Below are 16,728 nucleotides of genomic sequence, written 5' to 3'. Positions count from 1 at the left end.
GCACCCCCCTCACCCGGAACTCTCCCGGCCCCCAGCACCACTCCCCCCCCCCCATAACTCACCTGCAGAGCCCCCCTCGCCCGAAACTCTCCCGGCCCCCAGCACCACTCCCCTCCCCCACCGTAACTCACCTGCAGCAATGGCACCCCCCTCACCCGAAACTCGCCCTGCCCGCGGTAGGCACCCCCAGCACTCCGTGACTCACCCGCAGCGGCGGCACCCCCCGCACCCGAAACTCGCCCGGCCCGCGGCAAGCACCCCCCCTACCACCCCGTGACTCACCTACTATATCACACAATCAACTCTGCTGCATCACACAATCAACTCTACTATTTTGCTCACTCAACTCTGCTATACAACTCACTCAACTCTATATCACTCGCTCAACTGCTATATCTTGTGAATATCAGCTCTGCTACATCATGTACCAATCAGACGTAAGCATTGCATGATGGGAGATGTAGTTTTCTGGCCAGCGCCATGTTGGATATAGATCGGCTTTTTTAAAACCTTGCAACTATGGAACGGAAGCAGCTAGAAAGATGGGAGACGGCTCAAAATACTCAGGGGGACTTGGTAAGTAAGACTGGTTAGGTTTAGGAGAATTGTATTTTTTTAGCTCTTGGGGGGAATACCCCTTTAAAGGGTTAAAAGTTTTTTTTGTTTTTTTTAGGAGAATAACTGCCGAATGGACCCCAGGACAGATCTTGGATTAAAAGCAGCTATCCGTAGGTACAAGTGGTTTGGGGGGGGGGGGGCAGATTGTGGGTACAGAGTCACTTTAAAGGGAACCTGGCACCAAAACAATACCATCTAGTCCAGGGTTTCTCAATCTGCGGCGCAGGTTGAGGGGGTACGCGGGGAAGGGGTGGGAAAATAAAATTTTGTTTTTAGTGCCGGGACACTGCTATCACTCAGCAGTATCCCGGCACCTATCCCCGCGGCGGCTCTGATATCCCTCCTAGCTGCAGCAGCTCATCCGCAGCACCCGCGTGTGGGTGATACTGCTGGGATGAAGAAGAGTAGTGAGAGCCGTTTCTTTATGCCGGCGACCACGCATTGCGTGACATCCCCCCGCTCAGCTTGCTACAGGATGCTGACTCCCCAACCCTCCCGGACCTCACTCTGCAGGTAGCAGCAGCCCGCGCTCCCCCTGGCTCAGCATCGATCGGGTCCCGGGATGGAGGACGCCGGTGCTATGCAGCGCTTGGTGATTGCGCCCCTGACACAGAGGGCGCATAGCACCGGCGTCCTCCATCCCGGGACCCGATCGATGCTGAGCCCGGGGGAGCGCGGGCTGCTGCTACCCGCGGAGTGAGGTCCGGGAGGGAAGGGGAGTCGGCATCCTGTAGCAAGCTGAGCGGGGGGATGTCACTGCCGGCGCAATGCATGGTCGCCGGCTTAAAGAAATGGCTCACTACTCTTCTTCATCCCAGCAGTATCACCCACACGCGGGTGCTGCGGATGAGCTGCTGCAGCTAAGAGGGATATCAGAGCCGCCGTGGGGATAGGTGCCGGGACACTGCTGAGTGATAGCAGTGTCCCGGCACTAAAAACAAAATTTTATTTTAGTGGGGTCCAGGGGTGTCACTGCCAGCGCACCAGGTGGCCGCCGGGGTCGATTGCGCCTCCAACACTAAATTCAACCCTTCTCCCCCTCCCTTCCTCCTTCACCACTAAATTCAACCCTTCTCCCCCTCCCTTCCTCCTTCACCTCCTCTCTTCCCCCTTCTTCTCTCTCTCCCCTTCTCCTCCTCTCCCCCCCCCCCTTCTCCTCTTCCGTCCCCCCTCCCTCCCACCCTCTCCTCCCTTCTCCTCTCCCCTCACTTCTCCTCCTTCTCCCCCTCTCTCCCACTTTCTCCTCCTCTCTCCCCACTTCTCCTCTTTTCTCCCCACTTCTCCTCTTCTCTCCCACCTTCTCTGTCCCCCCTCCCTCCTTCACCTCCTCTCTCCCCCCCCCCCTTCTCCTCCTCTCTCCCCCCTTCTCCTCCTCTCTCCCCCCCCTTCTCCTCCTCTCTCCCCCCTTCTCCTCCTCATCTCTCCCCCCCTTCTCCTCCTCATCTCTCCCCCCCTTCTCCTCCTCTCTCCCCCCCCTTCTCCTCCTCTCTCCCCCCCTTCTCCTCCTCTCTCCCCCCTTCTCCTCCTCATCTCTCCCCCCCTTCTCCTCCTCTCTCCCCCCTTCTTTTTTCTCCCGCTTTCTCCTCTCCCCCCCTTCTCCTCTTCTGTCCTCCCTTCTCTGTCCCCCCTCCTTCCTTCACCTACTCTCTCCCGCCCTCTCCTCCTCCCCCGCTTCTCCTCCTCTGTCCCCACTTCTCCTCTCCCCCCCATCTCCTCCTCTCTCCCACCTTCTCCTCCCCCCTCCCTGCCTTTCACCTCCTCTCTCCCACTCTCTTCCCCCTTCTCCTCCTCTCTCACACCGTCATCTCCTCTCTCCCTTCTACTCTTTTCACCCCTCTTCTCCTCTCCCCCCCCCCCCCCCCTTCTCCTCTTCTCTCCCCTCTCCCACTTTTTTCCCCCTTTCCTCCTCTCTCCCCACTTCTCCTTTCTCCCTCCCTTCTCCTCTTCTCTCCCCCCTTCTCCTCTCTCCACTTCTCTTCTCTTCCCCCTTCTCCTCCTCTCTCCCCCTTCACCTCCTCTCTCCCCCTTCAGACCTCACTCTGCTGGCCATGGCTCACTTTGCTTCTCCTGGCTCAGTGGCTGGACAAGAGAGTTTTAGTATTAGGCGAGTATGAAGTTTGTTTTGGGCCATTACTATGTGACAGGGCAGGGGACATTTACTATGGGGCACAGTAGGGAGGGAGGTATTATTACTATGAGGGTAGGGGGTACTATTGCTATATGGAGGGCACAGCAGGGGACATTATTACCATATGGAGGCACAGCACGGGGCATTATTACTAAATGGAGAGCACAGCAGGGGACATTATTACTATATGGGGGCACAGCAGGAGACATTATTACTATATGGTGGACACAGTAGGGTTACCTGTATACAGAGGGCAACCCACATATCTACTCACTTTACTACACATGACACCATGACTACTGTATGGGAGCCTATAGGTGGGGGAAAAAGGAAGGAAGTTGCTGGAAATGTACGGAGCCTAAGATGTTTGTCTGGCAGGTTCTGAAGAAAAGAACTGTAGCTGCAAGAAATTATCGTGGAGGCCTGGACCGGATGGAGAGGAAAAGACGTCACCTCTCTCAGTTCAGCATTAATCAATAGCAACATCAGATCAACCATCAAAACATCTGGCTACATGGGGCAGGTATCTGGCTACATGGGGCAGGTATCTGACTAGATGGGGGAGGTATCTGACTACATGGAGGAGGTATCTGACTACATGGAGGAGGTATCTGACTACATGGGGATGTATCTGGCTACATTCTGGTAGCGGAATGAAAATCTGCTGCAAGAATGAAAAACCATATACCATAACAGTAGAGTATCACAGTGGATTTTGCTGCAAAACGTACGCATGACTCTACCCTGGGGTAAAGATTATAATCAATCTCATCCTTGGGGGTACTCAACTGGAGCTTCTTGCCGCATGGGGGTACTTGGCTTGAAAAGGTTGAGAAACACTGATCTAGTCTATCATGTTATAGATCAGGAGCCGAGCAGAATAGTATATATCATAAAAAGGAGAAGTCAGGCAAATATTTAGTTAAAGTATTGTATTGGCCCTCAAAAAAAAGTTATACAAATCACCAATATACACTTATTACGGGAAATGCTTATAAAGTGCTTTTTCCCCCAGCACTTACTACTGCATCAAGGCTTCACTTCCTGGATAAAATGGTGATGTCACAACCCGACTCCCAGAACTGTGTGGGCTGTGGCTGCTGGAGAGGATGATTGCAGAGGGATGCTCAGTGTCCCTCCAGTGCCCTATGTCCCCCTGCCATCATCTTCTCCAGCAGCCACAGCCCGCACAGCTCTGGGAGTCGGGTCGTGACATCACCATTTTATCCAGGAAGTGAAGCTTTGATGCAGTAGTAAGTGCAGGGGGAAAAAAGCACTTTATAAGCATTTCCTGTAATAATTGTGTATTGGTGATTTGTATAACTTTTTTGAGGGCCAATACAATACACTAATCGCAACCAACTCATTTTAAAATCCACAGGATGCACTTTGGTTGCTATCGGTGACAAAAATGTGTCTAACTTTTGTCTGAGAAACTTATAAATAATGCCATTGTGTAAAGTCAGGGAACCATATGCATGTACACAAGGTCAGATTGCGGTAGCTGGAAACCCCACAATTTTCTACCAGGTGGTGTCAGAAGCCACTGCCAATGGTAAAGGCACCTACCCCCATTCACATGCTGATTATTCTCAGATGATGAAACAGATAGATATTGGATAGGACATCGTAGGAAGAAACCACATACAGAGTGGTCATGTGACTAGAAACACAAGAAAAGCAAAAAATAATCGGGGGGGGGGGGGGGGGGTAATATATTTAGAACATAGAACACTCAAAAAGTCAAAGCAATTCTAGTTTATTGAAAAATCCTGAAATCAAGAACCAATACATTATCAAAATAAAGCACACACACAGGAGATTAGTATCGCTTTAAAACAGGACATTTTCAGAAAGGCTTGTACATTTGATATATCTTTACCCGCTTAATGTCCAGGCCAATTTAAATTTTTGCTACTCCCCCCCCCCCCCTCATATTTAAAAGAGGGCTTATTCACACATTCTCGTGAAACATGGAACGAAGGTTGGGTAAGCTATGATAATGAATGACTCACCACTTTACTTCATGTATCAATACGATACCGGAAGAAGGTAGGATGTTGAACCCCAAAGGGCCAGTTCACAGAGTAAAAGCGGCGGAACTCTCCACCTGCCTCAGTGTGAGCGCACCTCTGCTCAAATAATTGACATGTCAATTCTTTGAGCGGAGAGGCGCAAGCAGGCCCTCCCATAGACAGACTGTATCACAATGAGGCAGGTGGAGAGTTCAGTCGCTTTTACTCTGTGTGAACTGCCCTTTGCAGGACTTTTATGACACGGCTGTCTCAATTCTGTTACTAAGATTTAAACCTCATGCCTTCACCCCTATGTTCCTCAAGTCTATACAAATACAGCAGCAATATATCACCTGAATTTTATTTTGCAACCTTTTAAACATATCTCTTGCATATATAAGAATTTTAGATCACTTTTCGTTAAAATTTTTTAGGGTGTGATGAAACCAAAACCAAAAATCTCTAATTTAATAGTTCGGACACTTAGACATGTGACGATAGCAAATATGTTTGTTTTCTTTTCATTTATAAAATTGGGGGGGGGGGGGGGAGGAGGAGAAGAGAATTTGAACTTTTAGGGCTGGTTCACACTGAGCAAACACGGCACAATTCCGCCATGCTCAGTGTGCTGCTTTGAGTGTCGCTGTCGCAGCTCTCCGCTCAAAGAATGAACATGTTTATTCTTTAAGTGGAGAGGAGAGGGAGCGGACAGGCGTGCGCTCTCCCATTCACTATAAGTAGCACACTGAGCACGGCGGGATTGCGCCGTGTTTGCTCAGTGTGAACTGGCCCTTATATGGAGAGGGAATCTTTAACTTAAATACATACATTTTTTTTTTTTTTTAACACTTACAGTGGGGAAAAATAGTATTGAGTCAGTCATCAATAGTGCAAGTTCTCCCACTTAAAAAGATGAGAGGCGTCTGTAATTTACACCATAGGTAGACCTCAACTATGAGAGACAAAAGGAGAAAACAAATCCCGAAAATCACATTATCTGATTTTGTAAGAATTTATTTGCAAATTATGGTGGAAAATAAGTATTTGGTCACCTACAATCAAGATTTCTGGCTCTCACAGACCTGTAACTTCTTTAAAGGTGCGTTTACACGTAACGATTATCGTGCGAATTTGCGCGATAACGATCGAATTCGAACGATAATCGTACGTGTAAACGCAGCGAACAACGAGAAATCGTTCATTTTGATCTTTCAACATGTTCCCCACTGTATGTGTATTCCCCTTAGGGGACTCCTATGAGCAATCATGGTATTGCTCATAGGGATCAATGCAGTTTTCTTAAATCGTTTCAGGTTGACACGTTTGGGACAGCACTAGGGATGGTCCGAACCCGCCGAGGTTCGGCTTTGTACGAACCCGGACTCTCGGCAATGATTCCTTAATGTCTGTCTTAAACCTCCGTGCAGAGGGTGGATACAGCGGGAGGACAGCCTGGAAAACCGGGATACAGCCACAACCTATAGACATCCACGGTTGTCCAGTTGCGGGATTGGCTTGCTGAGATCGCACTGCAGCAAGCCAATCCCGCAACTGGACAACCAGGGATGGCTTCTACAAGACATTTAAATGTAGCTGTCAGTTTTGACAGCAGCATTTGAATGGTTAAAAGACAAGCCCAATGAAACTTTATAAACAAGGTATACTTACTAGTGCTCATGCCTCTGCTGCGCCATTCCTGGATCTCAAGGAAAGCCACCAGCTGTTATCTGGTACATTACATAACTGGCTCTCCCAGCTATAACGTCAAGGCCTGGTTACTCAATTGCCCACTCAGCCGGTGTAGAATCTGCTTAGGTTTTGGGGTGCCGTATTAATTGATCAAGGACAACTGGATCTTTAAGGGGTTTATTACAAAGAGGAAAACATAAATATTTACAAAGGGGAGACTAACTAAGGGATAGGAATATAAGGGAAGGGAGAGGGTGGTAGGAATGGATGGTGGGAGATATGAATAGTTAGGTACTTCCTCTGTGTGCAACCTTATATACCAGTCACACAAACACTCATAGCCCACACATTGCCCGTCCCTGGAACACCTCCAAATACTGTCTCAGCCAATCATCACAGTTCCTTTTATGTTTTAAAGACAATGATGCAGAGGTAAACATGTTCCTCTAGGTGGCGTCCTTTGGGTAAAGTAAGGTCCTTGTCCTTTGGATGACTCTTTTGGGCGTGCTATGCCCATCCACAGGTGACGCTGATAAGGAGGCTTTGAAGTAGCCGCAGGGGCTGGTTTATGGCTTCACCACAGCAGGAAAGCTCTCCTGCTGTTTGCCTCCAGTGTTTTCACTTAAATGCAAGGCTTGTCCAGCATTTATGACTCTCCATTTCATTGTCTTTGGAAGGACCTTCATTTAAATAGACTCAGTCCATTCATCATCTTCTTTTTGCCCTCTGCCACCTGAGACCATGAAATTGTATCAGATTTATACAAGTTGTGGTCCACGTTGGTTCCAACAGCCGGATACATAAACGTTGAAGCTAGAAGAGCCGTAGGAGGCCAGTGGTTGTCAGCTGGGCATACGGGGCACAAGAACAGGCAAGTATACCTGTTTATATTCCTGTACCTCACCTACCTTTATTTTATTTCACAGGACTTCTCCTTTAGTAAGCCAGTGCAAACAATCGGCTCGTGCTGGCTAATAGCACCCAGGAGTGGCAAGCTACAGAGAGGGCTCGTGTCAAGAGCCTTCTCTGTACCCGTGTAGTAACAGCACTATGACGTCATGATACGTTAAAGGGGTACGCCAGCAAAAATATCAGAAAGATCCATAGATGTGTAATTTACTGCTATTTAAAAGTCTCAAGGGTTCCACCACACAGTGCTCCCTACTGCCACATGACAGGCAAGGGGTGCAACTGTCCAAAGCAGGAAAAGTTTTCTATGTGAATTTGCTACTGCTTTGGACAATTCATTTCACACAAAACTGTGGCAGCAGGAAGCACTGTTTCAGACTGGAGAGCATACACCACTTCCTGCAGGACACCTGCCAAGAACTGGAACAAAAGATATTTTTGAATCGGCAAATCAATATAACTTTCAGATTTGTCCTGGAATACCCCTTTAACGTTACATAAGTCAGTTATGATCTATGTATCTTTACTGTTCTAAAGTAAAATAATTTAGCAAACTTGCCTTTTTTTCCTGGTATGCCCGCTCTTGTTGACAGCTCATTGTCTGGGTTACTTACCACCACTTTGCTGTTAAGTCTGGCTGGTGTACATAGTTATAGTGTTCATATTTATATATTATCCATCATATTTGATGCTATATTGTTTTCTCTCATATACATAGTTATATTGATATCCACAGTATTAAAAGGGGTGGTTCAGCATGAACTACTAATCTGCAATGTTTCCAGGGGCACAACAGTGTTGTATATTTAGCTGTCTGGCTCCAGCACAGCTGCCAGTTCCCAGGCCTCCAGTAGTCATCTTTCTAACATCCGTTGATTTTCTGTTCCCACAGGAAGTATTGGCATAGCAGCTTAGCATAGTACAGTATAGTGCAGTCTATGCTGAGCAGCCATTTCCTATGGGAAGAGATGAAAACTAGTCATCTTGGTTGTGACTAGTCACAGCTCTCTGCCTGTTAGCACGCTCTGCATAGTGATCGATAAGCAAGGCAGCCCACTAAAGGCCGCTATCAGCTCCCCTAGCCTGTCAATAACCCCACAGAGCGCAGTGATAGGGAGAGAGCTGTGACTAGTCACAACCAAGATGACTGGTTCCAGGCTCTCTCCCTGTATAAAAGGATGTTTTCCCTAGATATAAAGTTACTGGGCAAGCAACCCCAAACATGGTAGGAGGCTTCTTACATAATCAGCTGCTGCCGAGAACTAATGCTGCGTTTACACGGAACGATTATCGTGCAAATTTGCACGATAAAGATCGAATTCAAACAATAATCGTACGTGTAAACGCAACGATCGACGAGCAAGAAATTGTTCTTTTTGATCTTTAAACATGTTCTTAAGGGTACCTTCACACCTACCAGATCCACAGCGGATCTCACTTCTGCGGATTCGAAGCGAGAACCGCTGCGGATCCGGTATCAATTCACCCCTATGATAGCACATATACCCCTCAGATTGACATCCCGCTGTGAATATGTGCTTTAACTCCCTGGTGCCCGCGGCCCCCGTTGTCGCATCCCCCATCCCCGGCACATCCCCCCCCCATCCCGGCCACATCCCCCCCCATCAGCCCATCTCCGGCCCGCCGCCGCAAGCATACATTACCTGGCTCTCGGCTCCGGTCCCGCTCAGCTGATCTGAGCGGGACCGGAGCCGGCAGCCTCACTGCAGCCACGCCGCCGAGCAGGTACTGTATGCTCTCGGCGGTGGACCGGAGATGGGCTGATTGGGGGATGTGGCCGGGATGGGGGGGGGGGGGATGCGACGGCGGGGCTGCGGGCACCAGGGGGTTAAAGAACATATTCACAGCAGGATGTCAATCCCGCTGCGAATATGTGCTATCATAGGGGTGAATTGATACCAGATCCGCAGCGGTTCTCGCTTCGAACGCATACGCTATTATTGCCTCCGACACCGAAACAGCCAGTGAGGATGAATTGGGGGGGGAATCCTTCTTTCCTCCATTCATCCTCATCCTCCAAAGACGTATCTGGGGGTAACGTAGCTTACGCTGCCTCCCAGACACGTCTTTTCCGCCAGTACCATCCCAATAAGAGATGACGGTATGGCGTGAAATTCTACAAATTCAGTGAGAGTACCTCAGGGTACACTTACAGATTTAGGGTACGTGCACATTGCAGAATGGCGAAGGATAACCCTTTGTGCATTCCGCAGCTGGCACCCGCCGCTGAACTGATGCAGGCGAGTGTCTCCACCCGTGTCATAGACTTTATGTTATGCACGGGCGGATTCCATCGTCCGTCCAAAGAATGAATACGTTGGACGGAGAGCGGACCGCTTTAAGGCGTACCACACGTCATTGGAGTTCTACATTATCTAAATTCTGTCCCTTATTCCTATTTCAGGGGTCACGCTGATCCAGGAATTATTCTGATTGCCAATATGGAGTTGGGAAGCAATTTTTCCCCTGTGATGAGGCTATGGTCTGCCTTACAAGGGTTTTTTGTGCCTTCCTCTGGATCAACACAGGTTGAATTTGATGGACACCTGTCATTTTCAACCTTATAAACTAATAATTGGCCTAATACCCCCAAATAAATTAGAATTGTCCCTTTTCCCCAGCTAAATAGGTATGGCCGCCATTCCCATTAGAGGATACCATGATGCAATTATAAACCCTCTGTGCTGCCAGGGCAGTAGAAACCCCCCAAAAAGTGACCCCATTCTGGAAACTACACCCCATAAGGAATCTAACAAGGGGGCAGCGGGTATATGGCCCCCTGGTGACTACCACATTTGGGACGTGAAAATGAAAAAAATTGTATTTTTTTATTTTCAGGGCACATGTTCTACACATGTGCCCGTCACCAGTGGGGTCCATATGCTCACTGCACCCCTCGTTAAATTCCTTATGGGGTGTAGTTTCCAGAATGGGGTCACTTGTGGGGGGTTTCTACTGTCCCGGCAGCACAGGAGCTTTGTAATTGCGACATGGCCTCCATCCTCCATTCCAGCCATTAAATGTCGCTCTCTCTTTGGTGGCTTGCCCTGTGACCATATGGCACATTATGTCCACATGTGGGGTATTTTCGTACTCAGGGGAAATTACCCTACACGTTTTGCGTTTATTTTCTTTTTTAACCCCTTGTGGAAATGGAAAAAAAAATCAAGGCTAGACCAACATTTACTGTAATTTTTTTTAAAATTTTTACTCTAAATCATTGATCTTGTCATGATTTTTTTATTTTCACAAGGGGCCAAAAGATAAAAAAAAAAAAAAAAAAAATGTGTAGAGCAATTTCCCCTGAGTACGGAAATACCCCACATGTGGACATAAAGCGCCATGCGGGTGCAGGGTAAGCCTCTAAAGGGAAGGAGCGCCATTTGGTTTTTTGAGGCTGGATTTGGCTGGAATGGATTTCGAGGGGCCATGTTGCATTTAAAAGGCCCCTGTGTTACCAAGACAGTTGAAACCCCCCACAAGTGACCCCATTATGGAAACTACACCCCTCAAGGAATGTAACAAGGGGTGGCGTGAGCATATGGACCCCACTGGTGACGGGCACAAATGTGGAACAATGTGGCGTGAAAATGAAATATTAAATTTTTTACACTATAATGTTGGTCTAGCCTTGACTTTATCATTTTTTACAAGGGGTTAAAAGAGAAAAAAAAAAAAAAAAAAACACACAATGTGTAGAGCAATTTCCCCCCCCCCCCCCCGAGTCCGTAAATACCCCACATGTGGACATAAAGCGCCATGTGGGCACAGGGCAAGCCTCCAAAGGGAAGGAGCGCCATTTGGATTTTGGAGGTTGGATTTGGCTAGAATGGATAATGAACGCCATGTCGCATTTGCTGTGCTGCCAAGACAGTGGAAATCCCCCCACAAGTGACCCCATTCTGGAAACTACACCCCTCAAGGAATCTAACAAGGGGTGCAATGAGGATATGGACCCCTTGATGACGGGCACATTTGTGCCGTGAAATTTTCACTTTCACGTCACATTGTTCCACATTTGTGCCCGTCACCAGTGGGGTCCATATGCTCACTGCACCCCTTGTTAGATTCCTTGAGGGGTGTAGTTTCCAGAATGGGGTCCCTTGTGGGGGGTTTCCAGTGTTTTGGCAGCACGAGGGCTCTGTAAATGCGACGTGGCCCTTGAAATCCATTCCAGTGAAATCCAGCTTCCAAAAGCAAATTGGCGCTCCTTCCCTTTGGAGGCTCGTCCTGCGCCCGCTTGGCACTTTATGTCCACATGTGGGGTATTTCCGTACTCGGGTGAAACTGCGCTACATGTTTTGTGTTTTTTTTTCCTTTTATCCCTTTGTGAAAATGAAAAATTGAAGGCTAGCACAACGTTTTAGTGTAAAAAATACTGTTGTCTTTTTTCACACCATATTGTTCGGGAAATCTGTGAAGCACCTGTGGGGTCCAAATGCTCACCGCAGCCCTTGTTACATTCCGTGAGGGATGTCGTTTTCTAAATGGTGTCCCTTTAGGGGTGTATTTTAGGTTTTGGCACCCCAGAGCCTCTGCCAACCTGAAGTGTACCACTTCAGGTTGGCAGAGGCTCTGGGGTGCCAAAACCTAAAAAACACTCCTAAAGGAACACCATTTAGACACCATTTTCGGACTGTACCAGTCAGAAATGACCAAATATAACGGAGCCATTGAAATTCACTCCTCTTACTCCTTTATATCTGAGGCTTGTGGTTGCGTCAAATAGCGCAATAGGGCCACATATGGGGTATTTCTATAAACTGCAGAAACGGGGCAATAAATATTGGGGTGCATTTCTCTGGTAATAGGTTCATAATTATGAAAAATATTGGATTACAATAAAATCTCTGCACAGAAAATTAAAATTTTAAAATTTCTTACACACTTAGCTTTTATTTCTGTGACTCCCCTAAAGGGTTAAAAAAAACTTTCTGGATGTGCTTTTGCAGAGTTTGGGGGGTGCAGTTTCTGAAATGGGGTGCTTTCTGGGGCTTTCTAACACACGGTCCCCTCAAGTACACTTTAAACCTGAACAGGTCCCTAAAAATATCTGATTTTGAAATTTTACTGAAAATTTGGAAATTTGCTGCTAATGTTTTACGCTTTCTATTGTCTAAAAAAAAAAATGAAAGATAGTTTAATAAATGCTGCCAACATAAAGTAGACATGTTGCTAATGCTATTTAATATATAATATATGTGGTATAACCATTTTCTGTATTAACAAAAAAGTTTTAAAGTTGGAAAAATGCATTTTTTTCCACAATTTTTCAGGCTATTTTGGGTTTTTTCATAAAGATTCGTTATAAGTATCGACTCCATTTTACCAGAAATGTAAAGTACAATATGTCACGAGAAAACAAATCTCAGAATCAGCCGGATAGCTAAAAGCATCCCGAAGTTATTAATGAATAAAGTGACAGGTCATATTCATAAAATTAGCTCTGGTCCTTAAGGCCATTTCAGGCCCGGTCCTTAAGGGGTTAAGCAAAATACTAACAGATGACTTACCAAGTCTGGCAGCTAAGCATCATTATACACATATAAACACTTATCTGCAGCCAGGAAAGCTGGTAAGTTTTTTGCGGTACATGACTAGACCACTGACGTAAGGGGAATAGCATTATATACATATAATGGAGAGCAACAACTGGCACAGCTGAGCTATTGTTTGTAATATATATATTTTTTTAAAGTATATACATTTTGACCCAGATTTATCGACGCCACACCTGATGCAAATATATGAAAACAATCTACAATTTTTTTAAGACTTTGCCAGGCACAGCCTCGTGTGCCTAAAGGGTGGGTGAGGGAGGTGTGCTAGCAGGAGTAAATGCTAAAAATCTAGGCCTGCTCTCATCAGGCACTGATTTATTTCTGCACCTGACTCAGGCTAGCTGGATTTACTAGGAGACTTATGGTGCGTTTAGAGATTTACCTGACAGATTTTTGAAGCCAAAGCCAGGAACAGACTAGACAGATTTATCCTTTTCTTAAATCCATACAGGTTTTGGCTTCAAAAATCTGTCAGATAAATTTGGGCGTAAACACACCATAAGGGTCCTATTACAGGGCTCACTCCCAAAGTGTGTACAAGCACCAATCTGCTAGGATGGCACTGAGCAATAAAACGGGCTGCACAGACGTCATTAGTCACGTCTGTGCAGCCCTTGCCTTTAGTATAAAATAATGAAGTATTTTCTTACCTTACCATGTTCCCTGATGTCCTCAGGCCTTCCTCAGTCTCTGCAGCTCTGCCTTCTGTTCCAGTCTCTGCACTGATAAGCCGCATGTCAGTGCAGGGACTAGACTGGGCAAGGCAGAGCAGCAGAGAGCGGGAAAGGCCCAAGGAGGCCAGGGAACTTGATAGGTAAATAACTAATTAGGCCTAGTTTACATATATCCAGCAGTTTCCCTCCGATGCAGTAGAAAAGCATCGGAGGGAAATCTGAACTGATCCCATTGTTTTCAATGGGACAGTTAGGATGATGCGTGCACATTAATCCCGCTGGAACTTCGGACTGACCACACATCAGAACGCTGCTTCCAGCGTTTTGATGTGCGGCCAGCTAGGTTATCCGGCACCACATCCTTTAAAGGCTATGGAGCGCCGGAGGCTTGCCGTGTACAGACACATGCATTCTGCATTCTCCAGCGATCCAAACAGATATCCCTGTCCCCCCATAAACTTTTGCGACCCCTGGCCCCACTTGCACCTCTATACAGGCAGGGACAGAACCATTTAGGAAAGGGGTAGGGAACCTTGCCTCTCCAGCTGTTGCAAAACTAAAACGCTTATCATGTCTGGGATATCCAGGCATGATGGGAGTTGTTTTGCAACAGCTGGAGCTCCAAGGTTTCCTATCCCTGCTATAGGAGATGTCCCTATGGCCTGCTGTCCACAGTAGAGGACTCCAATGTAAGTTGTACACGATATATCTCCTGCTCTGGTGCTGCCCCCTATATACTGTATTAGGAAAAAAAACCAAACAAACTTACAACAACTAATGGAATAAACGTATGGCAACTGATAGTCTTTACTGAAAAAAATATAAAAACTGATTTCTTTTTGCCATCAATTGTGATATCAGTTGGTCAGTTTCTTACAAAAAAAAACTGAAACGGATACAACTTATATGCAAACTCAGCTTTATTTTATGCTACAATCATCAGCCGTTGACCATGCATCACTATTACACGTAGCAATGCACGCCCCATTGTTTTAGGTCCTGACCCAAAGAATAGGTCAACTGATCATTATCAGCTGATCGTTCTATTACACAGAGCAACCCGGATCGCACCGCCCCATTCTCATGTCCGGATGCCGCTTCCTCATCTGAGCTGCGGCTTGAGACGTCATGTCTCAAGGCAGCTTAGCCATTTAGCGGCCGAGGTGGAACTCCGCTACGACCGCTGAATGGCTGAGCTGCTGCTGAGCCGCAGCTCAGACCAGGAAGCGGCAGCTGGACAGGAGAACGGGGCGGTGCGATCCGGAGAGGTAAATGACCAGCGGCCTCTATATCCACTTTATCCCTCTAACTTTGGAGCTGCTAGGGAGTCAGCTAGGAATTTCATCTGGATCAGAGTTTGTTGACCAAGGTTGTGACAGCTCACTCTAGTGATTATTAGAATATATCTCACACGAAGTGATATATATATATATATATATAATATATATAGAAAATGTTATATTAAATAGGTATTGCTGACCTAAATCATTTGGGGACACTAGCACAATGACACACAGCCAGGAAGCACGCTGTGGACAAGCCACTGTGGCTTTAACCCTTCCGAGCTAATGTTACACTAACAAGTCCCCCATCCACACAAGTGTGCTCAGCTTTACAAGGTTATGCACCAAAAGGGAGCCGGCGCATTGTGCCAGCAGCTCCACTCTCTGCGGCAAGCGACAGCTCTCATACTCCGCGCACACAGTCAGGAAAATGGTGAACTGTTGTCCAGACTGAATCACCCCAGCAGAAACCTCGTCGTCCTCCTTCCCTCCCCCACATCCGTCTATTACCACTTGACTCGCGGCCAAGCTCTATTACCAGGCAACGAGGTCACGTGAGCAAAACCAGACGTGCAGCCAAAAGCATAGTTCCAGAGCCGCCATGTTGGTGTGACGCACTCACAAATTTGCAATCCCAGTAAAGGCAGCTTACAGCAGAGGAGACCTCGGCTCCGGGTATACTACCCTCTGTAGGAAAGAAAACACGAGTTAGTACAGCCTGAGGGCCAAGGCGCAGCAACGCAGCCCAGAGCTACCTACAGGCTCGTTGCTGCGTTGTTACATAATGGCGCCGAGCTCTCCCTCTGCACCCGCGTCTCCCAGCAGCTCAATCCCCGCCCACCTGCTGCAGCATGATGTCACGACCAGCCAATTACAAAGCGGCCTTCGAGGGCCTTTCCAACTCCTATTGGCCATCTTCTCTCAGCCCCGCCCACCAATGAACAACAGCAAAGTGACAGTATACTCACACGCCGCCATTATAAAGCTAGCTACAATGACAAGAAAAAAAAAACAACAACATGAATATACAGAAGGGCACGGTTCTACAGAGAGCACAGTTTAATATCCATTCAACGCATACAATACTTGGTACGACCAAGGTCCCTTCACAAGCCGTGTCTGTCACTCCGCTGCTGGCCTAGGTGTCGGACCGGGGGAGATGGTCAAATAATACACGTCGAGCAGCGCGACCCTAATCGGCCATCTCACTCATCCGTCCGGCTCTCTCCATAGAGGCAGTGCAGTAGTCAGCCAGCTTTTATCAGGCGCTCGGAGTCTGCGCACTAGGGCAAGCAGCCCCTGCTCCTACTGCAGGGAGACCCCATCAGAGTCTCTGCCTCAGCCAAGAACACCATGGTGATAAGCGCAGAGCCGCCACAGGATCCGCCTCCATTTTCCCCAATTAGAGGCAGCAGAGGGCTATGTGGAGACCTTGTAGAGATAGGTATCCACCCATTTCCAGAGACATTCCTGCCGTCCCTCACACCCACCTTCTGCAGAGCCACGAATAAAGCGCGAATGCGCAGGGCAGCTCTGTGGCCAGGTTGGAGCCTGGCTGGCGGGATAACGCAGCGTCTGCACTGTGCCATAGCTAGAGGTGCTAGGAAGGTTCCCCACAGAGAATCGGTTATATAGAAATGACATGATGTGGAGATTTATTCACACATACACCGTGCCCCCACCCTGCATGTACAGTCTATACGTACTGTACACGACAACATGGCGGATACGCTCAGTCCCCCGTCGCTGAGGAATGTCAGTGCGGGGCTATACGCCTGGCCATGGCTCTAAACATGTCTACTCCTTCCTCTCTCCCCATAACTCCACCCT

General features: G+C 47.6%; 1 long non-coding RNA gene across 1 annotated transcript; it reads right to left on the bottom strand.

The window, feature by feature from the left end:
- Positions 1-14,517: 14,517 nt before the first annotated feature.
- On the bottom strand, positions 14,518-16,700 carry LOC138776511 (uncharacterized). The gene is made up of 2 exons (XR_011360722.1): positions 15,658-16,700; positions 14,518-15,585 (listed from the first exon to the last, which is right to left on the bottom strand). It is a non-coding gene; the product is annotated as an uncharacterized lncRNA (long non-coding RNA).
- Positions 16,701-16,728: the final 28 nt, after the last annotated feature.

The sequence above is a fragment of the Dendropsophus ebraccatus genome, chromosome 1, assembly GCF_027789765.1.
Source record: "Dendropsophus ebraccatus isolate aDenEbr1 chromosome 1, aDenEbr1.pat, whole genome shotgun sequence".
In the NCBI taxonomy this organism is placed as follows: Eukaryota; Metazoa; Chordata; class Amphibia; order Anura; family Hylidae; genus Dendropsophus; species Dendropsophus ebraccatus.
Note: the sequence above shows the minus strand (reverse complement) of the source record. Positions and strands in the feature narration are given on the sequence as shown.